The sequence below is a fragment of the Pipistrellus kuhlii genome, unplaced genomic scaffold (assembly GCF_014108245.1).
Source record: "Pipistrellus kuhlii isolate mPipKuh1 unplaced genomic scaffold, mPipKuh1.p scaffold_m20_p_8, whole genome shotgun sequence".
In the NCBI taxonomy this organism is placed as follows: Eukaryota; Metazoa; Chordata; class Mammalia; order Chiroptera; family Vespertilionidae; genus Pipistrellus; species Pipistrellus kuhlii.
In genome coordinates, this window is record NW_023425584.1 from 51,516,540 (window position 1) to 51,534,822 (window position 18,283).

General features: G+C 38.9%; 1 protein-coding gene across 1 annotated transcript in view; it reads right to left on the reverse strand.

Moving 5' to 3' along the window:
• Positions 1-17,808, reverse strand: part of FBXW7 (F-box and WD repeat domain containing 7) — a 154,769-nt gene extending 136,961 nt beyond the window's left edge. The window contains exon 1 of the mRNA XM_036425230.2: positions 17,476-17,808. The gene's annotated coding sequence lies outside the window, so the exon portion shown is untranslated. The remainder of the gene's footprint in view (positions 1-17,475) is intronic.
• Between the last annotated feature and the right edge of the window lie 475 nt (positions 17,809-18,283).

Consider the following 18,283-nt stretch of genomic DNA (forward strand, 5'->3'; position numbering starts at 1 on the left):
CGCTAGGTCTTATTTTCAGGGGATGTCTTATTTTTCCACGCGCTAGGTCTTATTTTTGGAGGATGTCTTATTTTCGGGGAAACACGGTAGAAAAAAAAAATTATAAATACCACTTTGCTCCATGTTTTAGACAGATTCTGTGTAGACAAATTTCTTCTACTGCTAAAAATGTATCTGGGAAACCTATCCTAATGGTGATACCAAGAGCAAGACTAAATTTAATAAAAAATGCCGGTTTAGTGCAATTAAAATTACAGGTTTAAATTTCACAAATATTTTTTACTAGAGGCCCAGTGCACAAATTTTTGCACGGGTGGGGTTCCTCGGCCTGGCCAGCATTCAGGACTGATTGGGACCATCTTGCCCAGTAGTTATGGGGAAAACAGGGGCCGGCCAGCTGTGGAGGGACCGCAGGAGGGTTCCAGGACATATCTGGCCCTTTCACCAAGCCCCATCGGCTGGACCCCAGCAGCAAGCTAACCTACCAGCGGAGCATCTATCCCCTGATGGTCACTGCAAGTCATAGCAACTGGTTGAGTGGTCAACCAAACAGTCTATCAATTGGTCACTTAGCATATTACACTTTTATTATATAGGATAAGGATATAAACCTGGGAATTGCTTCTCTATGAGTGTGTTAATCTTTTTCCTTCTAACATCTGTATAGAAAGAAATGCTATCATTTCTCTCTCCTATCCTATATAATAAAAGGCTAATATGCAAATCGACCAAATGGCAAAACAACCGGTCGCTATGATGCACAATGACCACCAGGGGGCAGATGCTCAACACCAGAGCTGCCCCCTGGTGATCAGTCATTATCCATACTTGAGAGTAAATATATACTCACTCTATTTGGACCCAAATGGACACAATTTTACTCCCACAGGGGCAGCACCACTCAGCCAGAAGCTGGGCTCACGGCTGGCAAGAGCAGTAGCCTCTCCCACCTCCACAGCAGTGCTCTCAGCAAAGCTAAGCCAGTAGGCAGACATCCCCCGACGGGTCCTGGACTGTGAGAGGGCACAGGCCAGGCTGAGGGACCCCACGCCCACCCCAAGTGCACAAATTTCATGCACCGGGCTTCTAGTCTCAGTATAACCAATGACTTCCCATTTTCAATACAAAACTCCTTCAGTGAAACTTAAGATTAAGTATGCATGATGATTAAAAGCATAGATAACAGAATCAGATAGGTCTGTATTTTAATCCCAGTTCTGTGTGTTCAAATTCCTATCTATATTATGTTCTTGGAAAATTCTCAATCTGTTTATTCTGCCATAAAACAGGCATTAGTACCTGTTTCATAGGGGCTGCTGTGAAGAATAAAATGATACATATAAAAAAATCTTAGCACAGTGTCTCACATAAAATAAACACTCCATACGTGGTGTTAATTAAAACAATAAATATCAAATTATTAATTTGTCAAGTTACCAAATCAATATTCTTATCCTCTAGATCCACACCCTACCTCCCTCCTAGATAATTCTTTATAAGTAACTGGGGGAACTCTGGCCGGAGTGGTGCAATTTAGGAGCATCTTTCTGTACAGCAAAAGGTTATAGATTTGATTCTTGGTCTGAGCACATACCTTAGGTTGCAGGTTCAATCTCCAGTTGGGGCATGTAAGGGAAGCAGATGATTCTCTCTTTCTCACTCTCCCTCTCTCATATACATGTATATCCTCAAGTAAGGATTATTTTTAAAATAAAATAAAAATAACTGGGGCAACTATCAGGTAAAAATTAATCACCATCAAAAGAAAAAGAGACCTTTCCTAGTAGGTACCTTCCTGGCCTCCAACTGTTCCCTCTCTCTCTCCCATGCTTCAATAGCATCAGTCATTATCCATACTTGAGGTAAATATATACTCACTCTATTTGGACCCAAATGTACACAATTTTACTTACTGATAACTCATCTAAGATGTAAGACTAATACTAAACATTCATCTTTCAACAAGTCCAATACTACAATGGACCCATAGGTAAAAAATATATCAACCAGAAGCATTTTCAAAAAAAAAGTATTTATGGGATCAAAAGTCTCATTACTGAATCAAGAAAAAGGTTTCTATAATGCATCAGGTATACCAAATAATCTAGACTGTTTTACTTCTAGGATATGCTTTCTAGGAATGCAGAAGAAAAAAAGTTCACATGGATTCTCTTTCAACTATTGGGGCTCGCTTCTAATTCATTCAATAAATAATTGTTGAACACCAATGGACAGGCAGTACACGAAGCACTTGGAAATAAAGGTGACAAAATAATATCCTCCTCACCCCGGCAGGGTAGCTCATTTGGTTAGAGTGTTGCCCCAATACTCCCAAGGCTATGGGTTCCACTTCTTGTCAGAGCTCATACCAATCAATGTTTCATTTCTTGTCAGAGCTCATACCAAATAAGTGGAACAATAAATGGATGTTTCTCTCAATCCTCCCCCCCCTTTAAAAATCAATTAATATATATATATATATATATATATATATATATATAATATCCTTCTCTTATAGAGCTTATTAAAACCTTCCCAGTTTTTTTTTTTTAATTTTTTAACATACTATATGCCTACTACATAGCAGGAAATGTTGGTCACTTGGAGGGTGGAGATATTAACTGAAAAGATAAATAAGACATAACCCTTGTCCTTGAAGAACTGACAGATCAGTAGAAGAGAAAAATACAAATAATTGTATTAGGTGCTATAAAAGCCACATAGATAGGGTAACCAAAAGAAAATACAACTAACTCCACTTATATAAATCAGGACAGTCTTCCCAGAGGAGGTGGTATTTTAGTAGGGTCTTAAAAAATAAATGTTTCAAAAATGAAAGGGGAAAAAAATACTCCAGGCAAAGGAAATAACAAGGTACAGAGACAAGTTATACTTGAATGTATATATATGAACTCACACAAATTTGCATTAAAATATATACATGCTCTATATAAATGGATATACAATGTTTAGATACAAGTGAAGGAAGTCATCTGAACTAAACAGTACAGAAAATAATGTGATTATGAAGACCTGGGGTGGGGAAGGAAGAGGAGTCAACTGAGGGGAGAGGGACATCTGTAATACTTTCAACATTAAAATAAATTTTTTAAAAAAGAAAATAATGTGATTGACTATTTTCCCAATTCTCCCAAAGATAGTATATAACTAAGCATTTAATTTTCTCCAGTAAAGGGATAGTGCAGAGAGGTTTGAATGGTAGACAGAATCCTGGACTAGAAAGGCTCTCCCTTAAGTGTCAATTCAGATAGGAATATTAGTATAAAGGATAGAAGCAACGAAATCAATTTAGAAGCTCCTAAAATGGACAGAAACTGGCAAGAGTTCCATTTTAAAAAGAGAGGAAAAAGAGGGGTTGGGGGGGAAAGGCCTAAGTTAGACAGCATTCAACTCAGTGATTGATAAAATATAAAGGGTGTGAGGGAAATAAGATTTAATCCAAGCTTTCTCTCAATAGATCATTCCATCAACCTTGATACTTGTTTTGTTTTGTTTTTTATTAGGGTACATATGACTTTACAAATACTTACACTATGGCACTTATATCTCTTGAGCCCCCTACCCTTGATATACTTTTACATGACAGTTTGCCATTGGGCGGCGGGGTAATCGGGAAAATCCACCTGGAAACCTCTCCTAGTTTCTAAGTATAAGCACGCTTAGATGCTTAGATTACATTTGGAGTAACTGATATAACTTTTTTTTTTTAAATCATGAAAGCAATCTCCCTTTATGTGTCCTTTAAAATGAATATTAACTGTGGCCTAGTCCATGTCTATGACTTATTTTTATCAATAACACAGAATCTAACTGGCAAAGTTCCTTACACAATGTAAATATTCAAATAAGCAACTGAGAGCAAAGTTTCCCAACCCTGATACTATTGACACTTGGAATCAGATAATCCTTTGTTGTGGGGTGCTATCCCGTACATCACTTTGACCTGGCCTCTACCCACTAGATACTAGTAGCAACCCGCCACAAACACACCTCTCCCAAGTTGTGATCCTCAAAAACATCTCCCTCCGGATATTGCCAAATGTTCCCGGGGGCCATTATGTGACAGACACTGTCCTATGCTCATTTATTATTTCATTTAACCTAACAACAAAGTACCCATAGGTAGCTGTTTTCCCCATCTTACAAAGTAAGTGAGGCCAAAAAAGATATAAACAACTTGCCAAAAGTCACACAACCAATAAGTGCGGCAGTCTGTATTTGAACACACACAATGGTGGCTTGAGTTCCTGCTCTAATCACTATCATGCCATCTCTTATTAATGCCTTAGCCTTTACCATCTGGTAATTGGAAGGTAGCATTTTGAATCTTATCTGGAAAATAAAAACTAAAATTATTCACACAAGTGGAAACTAAAAGACTCCAAAACTCAATTCAGAATAAATTAATAAGTACTTTTTAAGTACTGACTGCTTGCCCAGTACCAACTTTTAGAACTAGAGTGATTCAAAGAAAAGGAAACTATCGTTTATTAAGGATTTGGCTCAGGACCTTTTTCACACATCATCTCTCTGAAATAACATCCCTGGGAGGAAGGCTTAAAATAAAAAAGTAGTTCCTGACCTAAAAGGGCTTACAATTTCATTGAAGAGACCTAAATAAATAAATAAGTAAATAAAGATTAAAAAAACAACAACAGGATAACCAAGTTAAGTACTTCATTTACTAATACACAGGATATGCAAAATAGAAAACGGATGATGGGAAAGTGCACAGTCGGTCAGGGAATACTTCTTAAAAGAGGTTTCTAGTGTCCCCTCTCTTAAGAAATGCCATAAATGAACAAAAGGTGATAGGCTGGGGAGAAGCCACACTTCTGTAAACTCTAAAACAGAAGTCTAGGGGCTGAAAGGAAAGTTTTGTGATTTAAGTAATAAGTCAAGAAAATGATGAGTATAAGGCTGCTTTAAAATTAAGGTCAAGCTGTAGCTGGAGACAAGGAAACTGGCTCTATGATTTTAGGGTGCTGGTTCTGCTGAAGAAAGGCAGTAGTATTCTAATGATATATCCAGAAGTAAAGACCACAAATGCCCTCAGCATTTTAAAAAACCAGCAACCTAATGGAAATAACAATAATTTAATATTGTAATATGTATTATTATTACAACAGCTAACACTTATTGAGCACTAATTCTCAGCTAGCCTCTTGTGATGCATTATCTCACTCTATCCTCTTAACTACCCTATGAGAAAGGTAGGTACTATTATTATCATCCCAGTTTTACAGGAAACACACAGAATAAACAACTTGGCCAACCTTGCAAAGCAGCACAGCTGGAACCTGGGTCTATCAACCTCAAAAGCTTCCCTCTCAACAACTATCTTACATATTGGGTCGGCAAGTAAGTAATTGCGGATTTTTTAAAGAAAATCAAAGACAATTTTTTCATGGAACTAAATAACTTTATTCTGTAATGTATTGCTCATTTTGATCAATGACCTTTTGCCATCTTTCAGGCAGCATCATAATCCCACATTCAAAAAACTTCTGGTTTTTATTAGCAAAAAACTGAATCAGGTACGATTTGACATCATCATCATTATTGAAATTTTTACCATTCAAGGAGTTTTGTAAAGATCGAAACAAAAAGTAATCAGATGGTGCAAGGTTAGGACTATATGGTGGATGTGGCAAAACATCCCAAACAAGCTCCATTAATTTTTGCCGAGTGACCAAAGATGTGTGTGGCCTTGCATTGTCATGATGGAATACAACACCTTTTCGATTTGTCAATTTGGGCCGCTTTTCTTCAACTGCATTGTTTAATTTCATTAGTTGTTCAATGTAGACATCAGAATTGATCGTTCGGTTGGGTGGTAAGAGTTCAAAGTAGACAATTCCTTTGTAATCCCACCAAACTGATAACAAAACCTTCTTTTGATGAATATCAGCTTTTGATGTTGTTTGAGTTGGTTCACCTGGCCTGCTCCACGATCTTTTCCGCTTGATATTGTTGTAAACAACCCATTTTTCATCGCCAGTTATCAGTCGTTTTAAAAATTGATCATTTTCATTACGTTTCTTTAGCAAATCGCAGCTGCTAATGCGTTGCGTTAACTGTGATTCTTTCAGTTCGTGAGGAACCATGTATCGAGTTTTTGAACATAGCCAAGTTGTTTTAAGTGATTTTCAATGCATGTATGTGATACATGAAGCTTCTCTGCAATCTCACGTGTTGTACTGTGACAGTCCGAATTGATTATTGCTTTGATTAGGGCGTCATCAACTTCAACTGGACGACCAGAGCATTTTTCATCTTTGAGTGAAAAATCACCAGAACGAAATTTGGCAAACCAATTTTGACACTGCCGTCCTTTTAAGGCTTCGTCACCATAAACAGCACATAACTTTTTATGAGCTTGCGATGCGTTTTTCCCTTTGTGGAAATAAAAAATCAAAATATGACGAAAATGTTCCTTTTGATTTTCTATTTTTCAACGAACGCCAAACGAAAACTACAAAACAGATCAAAAAACTTTTTTTTACTGATTAACAGCTGAATAGCCAACTATCAAATAACAAAATGTGTTTTACATTTTTACTACGTCTGCAAACCTAAAAATTCAACTGAAGCCATATATGTGTGAAACCCGCAATTACTTACTTGCCGACCCAATAGTATATCGAATTACAAACATCTCTCTTAGGCAAAGCTTGAGAAATATGACCAATGAGGAGATTAGAAACTCCAATGTAGTTAAAAATCCTTCTTGGGTCCCTTCTCCTAGCAAGTATTGTGGAAATTTTCCCACACACTGACTATCCCATACAGATTAAAATTGGTTTAAAGCAGTGGTCGGCAAACTCATTAGTCAACAGAGCCAAATATCAACAGTACAACTATTGAAATTTCTTTTGAGAGCCAAATTTTTTAAACTTAAACTTCTTCTAACACCACTTCTTCAAAATAGACTCGCCCAGGCCGTGGTATTTTGTGGAAGAGCCACACTCAAGGGGTCAAAAAGCTGCAAGTGGCTGGAGAGGCTCCGAGGCGGGTTTAAAGAATCCAGATGTTGAAAAGCTAAGAACTAAAGACAATCATTTAATCAACATTTCAAAGGGTGGTAGATGATAACAAGTGGCAACACCCCACATCCACAACTCAAAGCAATAACAGGGTGTGACCTCTGACTAAGTTAGACTGACCTCAAAACTTCCTGAACCACTCTCTCCTTGCATTTGCCTCTTCCCTCCCTCCTTTGCTGTGTGTCTTTCCCCTCCTCTGTATATCCATCTCTCCTATTAAATGGCCTGTACAAAAAATCAGAAATTTTGTGTTTCCTGCTCTAAATTTCTAAGCTAGTAAGTTAAAATTTGAATATTTTTCTAATGAAAAAGTTCTACTTGTGTAATACTTAATAGAAAAATAGTTCTCCATTCATTATAGCAGTATTCCAAAGTTTCTATTACCAAATTCACAGTAGTCAATTTAGAACTACCAATCATGCAAAAGAAAATGAATGACCCACATAGTTAATTTCTGGAATTATTGCCTGCATAACAAATAAGCAGGAAGAAATTGAACTCACTAGAGAAACTATGCTCTTCTCCCATCTATCCAGTAACCTATCCTATATACCTTATTTCCCCAAAAATAAGACAGTGTCTTATATTAACGTTTGCTCCCAAAGATGCGCTAGGTCTTATTTTCAGGGGATGTCTTATTTTTCCATGAAGAAGAATACGGTACACATTTATTGTTAAATGAAAATAATGGAAATTTATTACCTGTACACAGTACAGTAGTACGGTAGTTGTCAACATAAACCAGACAAACTGTGAATCCTACAGTATCAAGAATTTACTCATTTATTCAATGACAATCATGTCATCATCTTCTGGAACATCATCATAACAATCCAATTCCTGAATTTCCTGGTGAATTTCTTGTGACTCCATTTCTTTCAGAATCAGTGGACCAAATCTCTCATGTTTAGCCTGGGGGGGGCCTTATGTTCGGGGGATGCCTTATATTTCACTCAGAAGGAAGCCTGTAGGTAGGTCTTATTTTCGGAGGATGTCTTATTTTTGGGAAAACACGGTAATAAAAGCCTAATATGTTAAGTGTCCAGTCATCCGGTTGGCCATTCAACCAAAGTGTAATATGCTAATGATATGCTATGACGTGCATTGACCACCAGGGGAGTGGCCTTAAGCTGTCATTTGCATATCCCCCAAAACTCCCGGACTATTAGAGGGCTGAAAGACTCTCCCTCCAAGTGCACAAATTTCATGCCCCGGGCTTCTAGTTCGTTATAAAATACTTTTTAAAAAATCTCTAAAATGGAAAGAAGCAAAACTCCAATTGCTAACAACAACAAAAATACTGAATTTTTAAAAACTAGAATATTTATTAAATTAACCACTTAACCAAAGACCCGCTAATATTTAAACCAATCTAATTTCTCTATTTACACCAAAATCTAAAGGAAAGTTGCCTTAAAAGAAGAAGTTAGAGAATGAGGACAAAAGCTGGCAAGAAAATCAGTGCTAAGAAATATATCTCAATCTTGCCTTTCTGCCTTTGATTTTTTTCATACACATATCTTAAATATACAGTTCTATTAAATAAACAGACTATGAAGGCATAGCCAAATGGTTCTCAAAATAGAAATACTTTCCAAATACAAAAACGACCCAGAAGCATTTATTTCTTTCATTGACCAATAAAACACTGTTTACACCAAGCTTGAAGAAATGTTATTTCTGAAACTAATCTTGTAGTTAATAAATACTAAGCATGAAAGGGAATATCAAACAATAATACCACTAATAGTATCTCAGTAATCTTTTTTAGGAAAAGGAGAAAACTAAAATTTACTTAAAATAGAACCATCTAAATAAAATCCCCTCAATATTAATTTGAGATGAGATGTAATAATAGAGATAAAACTTATTAAACTTCTCCATAATTTCTTTAAAGCTTTTTATTCCCAACAGTTAAGGAGATGGATAGTTAAGACACTTGATAACTGACATTTCTAAATTGACAATTTAAACAACAGCCACTTGCAGAGATAATTAACAAATTATTTTTAAAAGTCCCTTCTGGCCGAGACAGGTTTGGCTCAGTGGATAGAGCGTCAGCCTGTGGACTGAAAGGTCCAGGTTCGATTCCGGACAAGGGCATGTACCTTGGTTGCGGGCACATTCCCAGTGGGGAGTGTGCAGGAGGCAGCTGATTGATGATTCTCTCTCATCGATGTTCCTAACACACTCACTCTCTCTCTCTCTCTCTCTCTCTCTCTCTCTCTCTCTCTCTCTCTCTCTCTCTCTCTTCTGCTCTGTAAAAAAATCAATAAAATATTTTTTTAATTATTTTTGGATTAAAAAAAAAGGTCCTTTCTGATCTAAACACTATTGAGGTCTTTGGAAATGAATTTTAATTCCTGTTGTTCCAAATCAGGGGTTCTGCCATGTCTCTGATCTTTTCTTTTTAAAATTAATGTTAATGAATCATACGTACACTGATTCAGATGTGTTTGAAAACATTGCAGAATTACTTCAGTATTATTTGTCAAACTCAAGGGCTGAATTTAAATGTTGGGCAACATAAAACCTGACTTTAGTCTTCTGTCTGTGTCATATTTAAAAGATCTTTAACTTAACAAGTTAACAGTGATCATTCACATTGCTATATGCCAGGCACTGGACTAAAAGCTTTGCGTATGCTTTATATCATCTCATTTAATCCTAACAACTCTGTGAAGGACACGGTTTTCCCCCATCAACAGGTGAAAAAGCTAATATTAAAATAAATAGCTTGTCCAAAGCCACGAAGCTAAGAAATGAACTGCCTAACAAATGAGTCTTCTGCCTTCATAGTATGACTATATTTTATTAGGTAAATGAGAAATGAACTAGCAGCATGTTGCTGGTTCCCAGGTATGCACAATATAATATTTTCAACCATTAGATAGTTATAAATTATTATTATTAGTGAAGCAACTCCTTTTAGATCTAGAGAATGTCATGCAAAGGTCTATTATTTATTGCCACTTAACACTGCCCTAAAAAACATACCATCCCAAAAGTCTAAGATAAATACATTCTTCCAAAATCAAACCAGCAATTTGCCATCAGACTTGACATTTGGCACTAACATACAGATGCTCCTTGACTAGTGGTGGGGTTATGTCCCAATAAACCCATAATAACTCGAAAACTCATTTACTACACCTAACCTATCAAAAATTGTAGCTTAGCCTAGCCTGCCTTAAACATGCTTAGAGCACTTACATTAGCCTACAGTGTGGCATAATCATCTTGCTGCTGCTGCCCAGCACCATAAGAGAATATCATACCCAACTTATTGCTAGCTCGGAAATATATCAACATTTAAAATTCGAAAACTGATCACTATCGAATATAGATCATTTTCACACCACCATAAAGTTGAAAAGTCTAAGACAAACCATCATAAGTCAGACACCGTCTGTATATTGATGGGTTCATTCGAGATGCTGTGTGATGAATAAACCAAAAGAAAACACAGTATCTTGAATCCAATGATAAGCCTCTAAGAGGAAAGGCTAAGTAACATTAAAAATATTTTACACTATATTTTAATATTCCCTAAATTACCAAGCAATCATGCAGAAAGGAGCATGTGGCACAATACACTAGGTACATGCACACAGAGACACACTCACAATGCTACCTCCTTCCTAAATCCACTCAGGTTTCCAGTAGCTATCTTTCAGCTGGAAAGAAAGAGCAGAAGAAACACAGCATAGCAACAGAAACGACACAATACTTGACTGATCCACAAGCTATCCCTTAGAAAGAGAAAAAAGATAAGATACTCAAGCAATAAAGTCTCTTGTGCATTCTTGTTTATCTTTCCGCTTCCTGCATTGCAGCTACAACACAAATGTAGGCTCTCGTATTTGCTTTTATTAGCTTGCTGTTTTAGAGAAATCAAGTGTTACTCAAAATTTTGAAATATAATGCAAAAAAGGGTTTAACAGCAAGAGTTCATGGTTTGAAAGTACCTTTAGTCATCTGTTTGCAATGACAATTCAGCTACACTTAAAAATAATAATATATCACTCTTTTTCCCTTGTCCGCAGAAAGTGTCATAATATAAAATATTTCTATTCGGAATATTTGCAGATATGAGATGAACAACTAGCATCTCTTAAATTGCACCCATTCTTAAGCTTGAGAAAATGATAAAATTACTTGAAAGGCAAAAATTTAATTGAAGATTTTTTTTTTAAGAATTAAGGAAAGACTCCTCTCCTAAAAACAGAGAGCAATTTTACAGTGACCCTCTAAATGTTATACTAACATTGTCAGATTATATAAACTCCTTTTAAGGAAGAAGGACTAAAGTACCAATTACATGTGCACATAAAGTAAAAGCAGATTTGAAACTAACTAAAAACTGATCACTACTGCAAGAGTAACACCGGTTCTCTACCATAAACAGGAGAATCCTGAGATGAATAAGATTTATGAAATTAGAACAAAAATATACCATCCTCCAATGCAAGTATTTGCTGACGTGTGAAATTAATGTTTTCATATTAGCTACAATGTAAAATTACACAGAATGAATTGTCCTTTCTAAACAACATATTTGAGACAGACTAACCTACGAAATCAACTCATAGGACACATTTACTATTAAGGATACAGCAAAGGTTTTTAAAGTATACTTTTACATAATTTAAATGATTCGTTAAGATATACTACTTGGAATTAACGAAACAAAAATTGTGGGAGCCATGCCGAAACCGGTTTGGCTCCGTGGATAGAGCGTCAGCCTGCTGACTGAAAGGTCCCAGCTTTGATTCTGGTCAAGGGCATGTGCCTTGGTTGCGAGCACATCCCCACTGGGGGTGTGCAAGAGACAGCTGATCAATGATTCTCTCATCGATGTTTCTAACTATCTATCTCTCTCTTCCTCTCTGTAAAAAATCAATAAAATATATTTTTTTAGAAATTGTGGGAGCTAACAATTGTATACACTGAATTGATCATTACTTTAAGAAGACAAGTCTCATGCCTAATGTTCTTATAATTTGACTAATACTTTCATCTGATTCAAGCCAACTATAAACACTTGTAATTTTATATCTAAAGTAAATGCTTCATAATTTATTTTCACAATCTCTCAAAATTATATCCATAAGTCCCTTCAACTTTTAACCTGGATACATAGCCAGTAAGTATATCACTATATGCCAATTATGGTATCCTATATAATAAAAGCCTAATATGCTAAGTGTCTGGTCATCCAGTCATCCATTCAACCAATCAAAGCATAATATCCTAATGATATCCTAAGGCCACTCAACTGCTCACTATGATGTGCACTGACAACCAGGGGGGAGATAGTCAACCGGTTAACCAGTTGCTATGATGTGCACTGAACAACAGGAGCAGACAGTCAATTGGTTAACCAGTCGCTATGACATGCACTGACCACCAGGGGGCAGACGTTCCAACCAGTAGGTTAGCTTGCTGCTGGGGTCTGGCTGATGAGGGACTGAGTGAGACAGCCTGTGCATGCCCTGGAGCCCTCCTGCAGTCCCTTCCGGGCTGGCCAACCTCCCACGTCCCTCCTCAGACTTGATCAAACAACAGTAGGGTTCTTCAGCCTGGCCTGCACCCTCCCACAATTCGGGACCCCTCGAAGGATGTCTGAGAGCCAGTTTCGGCCCAATCCCACGGACCAGGCTGAGGGACCCCATTGTTGCACGAATTCATGCACCAGGGCCTCTAGTCTATTAAAAAGAAACACAAGTAGTTCCTATTTTTTGTTTTGTCCGTTTACAGATGGCATTGCCACTGCTCCTTAATCCATAGTTTTCATCACTATCTTGTATAGCAGACTCTATTATGTTTTATACAGAATCATATTAAGACAACCCTTGAAGAACACAACTCATTTAGAAAAAAGCAACATCTAAAATAGCTGTACGTGAGATTCATAATGGATTGTTGGTGGATCTGGCAGATGCCTGTATCAGAGGTCCATAAATTACATGCCCAATCCAACCTACCTCCTGATTTTATGTATAAGGTTTTACTGGAACATGGCCCCACTCATTCACTTACATATTGTCTTTGGCTGCTTTCATCCTACAAGAGCAGAATTGAATCACTAAAACAGAGACCATGTGGTCCATAAAATATAAAATATTAACTAACACTTTACAAAGAAAAATTTGTCAACTCCTCCTGTACACAATGAGATAGCAGAGGAAACATAAGACTTTTCCCAGAGCCATCTCCAAAGTACATGAATTAGGCTGATGCTAGCCTAGGTGTGGGCTTTACAGTCAGTAATCTGGTGCTAAAACACACAATGCACACCCTAATGCTTTTTAATCTTCACATATCAATCCCAAAGCACAACACATGAAGTTATGACTCCCTACAACCAGAGTCCCACCTTTCCTTCTTTCTGTACTAGTAAATCATGTACAGCTGCCCTTTACGTTCATCAAAACATGATTTTACCTGCATTAAAAAATGTTGTGGAAAGTAGGGGTGAAGAGAGCAGGCATCCATGTGGCATACATTCCAGTCCTTGTACCCTCATCCTAGAATCACCCTAGATTTAAACTTCTTGTCTAAATATCTCTTCCCCAGAGAGTTTTGCCATTTCAATGATCACTCTTAAGAGGTCAAAGAAGCTACTAGGAAGGTGAAAAATTCAAACTCAGCAATGCAAAAGTGGTGATATATGTATTCCCTGCCTCACAATCCTTAATCCTTATTCTAATCAACACTAAAAGCTAGCCACACTAGCTGCAGGTTTCATCACAGGAAGAAAAAATAAAAGAACAGTCTTTCAGTTTCTCATACTTCAAAGATGCCTGGATTTTTTTAAGTGCTAAATTGTTTTGTGTTTCTTTTTTAATAAGCGGGTTTTCCAAAAAAGAATTTCAGCACTTCTGTGCCAGCACAGGGATATCCCCTCCATTGTACAGGACACAAAGACACACACCAACCTCAAGCAGGGGAAGCAGCCTTCTCTGCCAGCTATTTTTAGCCCTACTTCGTCAAGTTAGAGGCCAAATTTAGGATAATGATGCTGGGCAAACTTTAAAAACATGAATATGGTGAAAGAAATCTGTCCTTTTAGGTATAAGTTCCTTAACAGTGAAATCCTATATATTCTTTCAACTTAACCTCAGGGGACTTATATACTCTACAAGTTTGTCATAGCTATTTCAAAAATACAGAATCATAAGACTAAGTACTGGCCATACTTAAAGACTGTTTCTCTCTTTTCAACTTCAACTCTTACTCACTTTTAAAACATTTATTTTTAAGGAGAGTGCATCCATTCACTTTCCTACTATATCTTTGCTAACTTTAATGATTTTTCTCCCCTCCACCCAAGTAAAGATACCCATTTTTCATTCTCCATCTGCACTTTCAAGAAACCTTAATACTATGAAAATGACTCCCAGCTCTACATTTTCAGCACATCACTCATTATTTTGTTGTCTTCAGCTTGCATTAGTATCCAATATTTGTTTACCCTAAAATTTAAGGTCAAAAAAAAAAAAAATACAATGCCTCATTTCTGAATTATGTTTTACAAGAAAATCGCTCATGAGCACCATACTAAAGTACTAGAAGAGCCCTCTTTTTCACTCCTCCATCTGTATATAATAGCTCTTCAGTGACCATCCTCAAACTTTTTAAAGTGGGGGCCAGATCACGGTCCCTCAGAGAGCTGGAGGGCCGGACTATATGAACTACTAATTCCTACTGTAACACCTCGGCTGCGCTCACTGCCCAAAAAACCTGGCGGGCCGGATCAGACTCCTCTGCGGGCCGCATGTGGCCTGCGGGCCGTAGTTTGAAGACGCCTGGACCATAGTGTAAAAATGTTGATTCCCTAGAAAAAGACAAAATGCTTCTTGACCTAAAATACAGTTTCTCCTCATCTAAAACTGTCTCAGGAACATTGTTCTCAATTGCTTCTTTGATCCGTAAACACGTATTGATCCTAAGCCTATTCAACCCAGATTGATCCTAAGCCTATTCAACAACTTACCTCTGTATTCCTATCAATCTAAATTTCTAATTACATTTGTCCCTCACACCCTCCAATTCCAAAAGTCTGAAAACTTTTCTTCCCAAAAAAATACTTTCACAGATTTGGTTCGGACATTCCAATTAGTCCTCCATAGTTCAACACTATCATTTTCCTAATGAAATATGTACAAATACATTTATATCTATGAGGTAGGTACCAAACACAGTAACTGACATATGGTGGTAGTAGATAAATAGTGGTCCATTCTCACTTTCCTACAGTTTTGTGCAATTTGTGATTTATTGCCTTTGCCTTCTATAATAAAAGCATCTCAAAGATAGGGATCTCAAATACTTTGTTTCTTTGATACCCAAATATGCCATAAAACATTACCATAGTCAAGCAATAAAAAGTCTTAAGGTAAGTAAATAACTTTGATGGAGTATAATCTATAAACTATAGTTTGTTGGTTTGTCCTCTTTTCCTCCCTATGAAAGATTATGCTTTTCTTCTTTCTGTAAAACATGGGATATGTGAATTCCTCAAGGTCACAAAATAAGATAACAGAACCAGAGACATTTGTTTCTGATTTTATATCTAACATTATATCCACTACTCATGTCAGTACTCATTTAAAATCGAATGAGCCCAAGCCAGTTTGGCTCAGTGGATAGAGTAGACCGAAGGGTCCAGGGTTAGATTCTGGTCAAGGTTATGGACCTCAGTTGCAGGTTCCTCCTTGGCCCAGGCCCTGGTTGGAACTGGTGCAGGAGGCAACCAATCAATGTGTTTCTCTCACATCGATATTTCTCTCTGTCTTTCCCTCTCTTTCATTCTCCCTAAAAATCAATGGAAAAATATCCTCAGGTAAGGATTAAAAAAATAAAATAATAAAAGTAAAATAGATAGAATTTAAGATTTCTCATAAAAAATAACAAGAACAAGGCATATAAAGAAAAACAAAACAGGCGGAAAAGTTCCAGAGGAGAGCAAAATAATCAAAGGAATTGAAGAAATTAGTCTAAGATATACAAAGAGGCAGGAAAGATAATGGTAAAGAAAAATAATCAAAATCTGTAAAACCAGAAAAAGAAAACTCCAGCTTATTATAGCATTTCTCAAAACACAAACTCTGCATGTGTCCTGGGACATTAAAGAAAAAGGTTTGGGATAAATGAATGAATTGTTGCATAATTCAGGAGTTAAACTTGTAGAACTCATTATTTCAAAAGACAAAAAGTATAGAATGGAAACATTGTTTGAGAAAGTATCAAATTTAATCAAGATCCTGAATGGAGAAGTTACCATAGCTAACCTCAGACTTACATTCATTCCCACAAAGCTTCTCTCAGCAGGAGCTTCAGAGGGAGCAAGACCACACAGTTGTCTGCAGGGACCATAAATAGGTATAGTACTCCCTATGTTGTTACATAAAATCCTATCCCATGCTGAAGCCTTCAGGTCTGTATAAACTACTTTCCTGCACCTTAGTTTGGAACTCTGGGAAGATTCTTAAAATACAGGTCAAAGATTTTATAGACTTCACCTCTAAAATAGTGGAAGGGGGGGGGGAAATCCTTCAAAATATTAAATATCAAATTTTCTCATTAGATGGAAAAATAAAGAAACTCAAATAAGCAAAGTCTCAAGTCACTCAGCCAAATAAAAGAGTGCTGACAGGTAGGGCATATGCTACTCGCCTCCCAAAAAAAGCATTTGAGAAAGGAATAAAAACTTTTAAAAACTGGCTCAAGTACCGAACACTCTCCCCCAATTAACTTGTGATTCATAACAACTCACAATTTCCCTGAGTAACCGAAATCTGTTACAGTGTCCTCCTGATACACAGGAATTGGACCCAGGAAATGCTATAATAAGCTGGGAGGTAAAAACTCTTGTACCAATAGGTACTGAAATGAAAATCTCTTCAAGAAAGAGTGCAAAAAAAAAGGGGGGGGGGAGAGAAAGAGGGGTACTTTCCTTTCAGGGGTTCATGGGGTAAGAGATTGCCCCATGAGAACCCAAATAATAAGAGTTGCCTGGAAACAAAACCTACAGCGCAGGTTTTCACACCTGGTGTACCAGGAAAAGGTGTGTTACAGAGATGTCCTTTGTGTACACATACGCTAAGGCTTCCTCGATTTCCTCTTGTCAATTACTGGCCAGAAGGGAGCAAGTGTCTCCTCTGGAGAAAGACAGAACTCTTCTCTAGGAGAAGCCTGGAAGCTTCCGTATTGCACGGAAAGGAGCTAAAAGGTTAAATAGTGGGGCTACCTGATACCTCCTCCTGCCTGGTGGGATAAAGGTACCTCCTTCTCATCCATGCACTCCCAGCGCTCCAGGAAACCATCCGCAAAACCCAGGAGGTTGCACCGGCATGTGCCCACTTCCCAGCCCTCCTCAATCCCTTTCCCGGAGGCCACTCACACTTTGGAGAAGGACCGTGCGCTGAGCAAGTGGGCCGGCTCCCTTCCTCCTCGGGACCGAGGCTGAGGCTGCGGCTGCGGAAGGCGCCGACCCGCGCGTCGCGGAGAAGCGGGGGGGCTCGTGTCGCTCAGCCCGGCGACCACCCGGGTCCCTTCCGCGCAGCGGGCGGGAGCAGAGGCGGCTTCGGCCCCACGTATCTTTTCCTCTTCCTGGGTCTCTTCAGGCTGCCTGCTGCCTGCCGGTCCTCGGCCACTTCTCCCGGGACAGTCACGTTCGGGAGGCTCCTCCGGGTGGTGTGCGCGTTTAGAAAGTTTCCTCTGGGCGGAGAGCGGCCGGCCCCCCGGGTCCCCCCGGCCCCGCCGCCCTCGGGGCTGGGGCGGGGGAGGGGGCTCTAAGAACTCCTCCCGGAGTCCTGCCGCGGAGCCGGGGGGCCGGCGACTGGCCCGGGGAGAAGACCCCCGAGGGGGTGAAGGGCAGGTGGAAGGGAAAGGAAGAAGGACTGCAGCGCCGGTCCTGCTCTCCCCGCCGCCCCGGCCGCCGCTTCACATCGGGGTCCCCGCCCCCCGGCCGGGGGTGATTGCTGAACCTGGGGCCCCGGATCATACACGCCGGGGCGAGATGCTAAGGCCCCGCGCGGGTGGCCGCGGCGGCCGCGAGGTGGGGGACCCGGCCGGCTCCGCTCGGCGCCGCCCCCGCTCCCGGCTCCTGCATGTGTCGCAGCGGCTGGGACCCCCTTCCTATGCCTCGGGGGTCCCTCGCCCGCGCCCCAGGTCCAGACAGAAGCTCCGATCCCTCCTCGGCGTCCTCT